This window comes from Pygoscelis adeliae, unplaced genomic scaffold (genome assembly GCF_000699105.1).
Source record: "Pygoscelis adeliae isolate BGI_AS28 unplaced genomic scaffold, ASM69910v1 Scaffold343, whole genome shotgun sequence".
Taxonomy (NCBI): Eukaryota; Metazoa; Chordata; class Aves; order Sphenisciformes; family Spheniscidae; genus Pygoscelis; species Pygoscelis adeliae.
Window position 1 is genome coordinate 1013380 of NW_008824402.1, and position 2912 is coordinate 1016291.

Sequence of the window (2912 nt, forward strand, 5' to 3'; positions counted from 1 at the left end):
GGGGGGGGGGGGCAGCCCAGCCCTCATACCGAGCGGGTGCTTGCACGGGTGCCTTGGCCACATTTGGAGCGCAAGCTCCAGTCTGGCACAGGCACAGCTTCTCCCAGCGGGGGAGGAAGGACCCCGTGACCAAGCCAGGCAGATGCTGGGAGTGGGACTCAGGTGGGGATGGGTGGTCTGCCTGGGGGATGGAGCAGAGACCAGGCAGGTGCCCGAGTATTGCTGCTCTCGCTGTTAGGATGGGTCGATTTTTGCCTGGGGGAGGGGAGGTTTGGGACAGGCTGCAGAGCTGTGACGGCCCATTCCCTGCCATTTCACAAGTGCCTGGCACAGGCATGCACGTACGCTCACCAGGGACGCATGCCAAGGGGCAAGGCAGGGTTGTGGGATGCATTTGGGAAATTACCTTCTGGTGGCTCTTGCCCCTCTGGCTCTTGGGCAGGGGTACTTTGGACCCTGTCTGGATATGTTCATGCTGGTTTTAGCCCTGTGCTGGCAGAGGAACCCCAGGCCAGTCCAAGCCAACAACTTGGCACCCATTTGCCCAGTGCTGGTACGTTGCCAAGCCAGCCACATCCATGCCACACATGGGCTGGCGCAAACCCAGGGCACTGTGTGAGCAGGGCAGACCCTGGCATCACACAGCCACCTCTAGGTCCTTGTCACTTCAAACTGGTGCCTAGCAGCAAACCATCGTGACAAGGTGACAAACTGTCGCAAACATGGATGCTCTGGCCCATGCGCCCATGGGCCAGCAAGGGCAGGGTGGCTGTGTGCCCCATCCCCCTTGTCACGTCACCCTGGCCTGCCATGCAGTGCTGTGGCCCCGGGGCAGGCAGGGCCAGCGTGCCAGCCAGGAGGCACCAGGTCACGCTAGCTGATCACCTGCTCCAGCTTCATTCCTCCGCAGCACAGTCACGAGTGCTGGGTGATGCCAGGCCCTTTTGTTTCCTGGGCAGAGCATCCCACAGCGCACAGGGATGTCCGCACGCCCGGGAGCAGCCCCTGCCATTGCTGCCACGGGGCAAGCCAAGACCACTGGGGAAAACACCAGTGCTGGGCAGACACAGAGCCTTAAGCCTGCGTTCAGCTGGGAGCTGAGCCCAGGGCTCCACTGTGCCCAGGGACCTGGCTGGACTTCCAGTGCTTGTGGTTAGAAACCTGCCCCTGGGGAAGCTTTTTCCACCCACTGCTGAAATGCAGGTGTTTCTGGAGCAGAGTGGGACATGACAGCTCTGTGCCGTGCCCTGGGCCACAGGCCAAGGGATGATGGGGAGGGCATGTAGCATTTAGGAGTCTTCTGCCCAAGCCCTGAGCAGCCCATCCACGGCTCTCCCCACCCCAGGGGATCTGACTGGATGACTCATGGGGCTCTCTGGCATGGATCACATTGAGCATCCCCTTTCCCAGGTCTCCCTTCTCTGCAGGCCAACAGCAGACCCCGGGGAAGTGCCGCAGTCAGTCCATGCACCCGGGCACCGATGGGAGAGGTCCTCTCAGTGGGTGACACCCCCCAGCCCCTTCTGTGTGCCTGACATGCTGGGAGCCCTCTGGGTCCTCCTGGGGCCCAACCTGCCCCCTTCCTTCCCCTTGTGTTTGGGAGCCAGGAGGCCAGCAGACCTGAGCAATCCTCCCCAACACCCTGCAGGCACCCCCCGGCTTTACTGACCTGGAGAAATGGCCTTCCTGCCCATCTGCCTGACCGATGTGCCACAACCCAGGTCCTATAATAGGCCGTGGGGAGAAGATCACAGTGGGGGACACTCCTGGAGATGCTGAGACACTGTGCCGAGAGCATAAGCCTCTTCTGGGTTGTCCCCATGTCCTCCGCGGAGCCACAGGGCAGCAGCAAGCTGCTGGATGGTGCCCATGGGACCCTCCACTGCCAAGGAGCAGCTGCAGCACTGATGGGCTCAGGGCAACTCCTCCTTAAGCCTGGGGATGGGTGGTAGGGGGCTGCCACAATCTCATCGCCAGAGCTGGTGGCTCCCAGGGATGTGTCCCTGCTGTCACCTTGCTGCTGGTCTGAGCTCCCAGGGCACCTTCAGGCATGCGGGGAGCATGACACAGGGTGCTGCCAGCCCAGGCTTGGCGTCTTGCTGCAGCAAGAAAAAGGTGGTTGTGAGTTGATGACATGAGGGCCAGCAAGAAAAGGTGTCTGTGGTGCAGTGAGTGTCTGGGGCACCAGGTGGGAGGGGGATGCTACTGATGTCAACTGCCCTGCCAGGGGTAATCAGGCCCATGACACCCCCACATTTGTTGCCCCACAGATCCTGTTTGCCCTGGCAGCACTGTGGTGTGGCTGTGGATATGGAGGCTTACACTGAGATAAGCCATGACACAGGCTGAGGGTGACGCAGGACACAGTGCTGGGGACTGGGAGGGCTCTGGGCACCGCCAGCCCTCCAGAGACACTGTTAGGGTGTCCTGAGAGCAGTGCCAGTCCGGCACTGCCCTCAGGATGAGCACTGCAAGGCGTGTTTTGAGCCCAGGGCTGGAGGGGCCCCAGCTCCCACCCTGCGGCGGCGGCAGGGTGTGGGGTGCCTCACGCGGGGAGCGGGGTGTGTGCCAGGAGGAACCGCATCCGGGGTGGTCGGTGCGGGCACAGCCCATGGCTGGCAGCTCCCCGCTCAGCTGCTCCGTCCGACCAGTTTAACCAGTGCTGGCTGGCTGGGAAAGAGAAAGTGGAGGTTGCTGGGGCTGAGGCCCTGCCCTGCAGAGTTGGGGGTATAGCTCGCTGCCCCCTCCCCGCCCTGCAGCACCTGGGGCTGGGGCAGGTTGGCTGCCCAATGTCTTGGGGGGCACAGGCTGGTGCCAGCGTCGGTCACCTCTGGGCGCTCAGCGGCCACCACACGCTGGCACCGGTGTCACCTCCCCAGCCCCCGCATCGCCCACCCCAGCATCCCCACCTG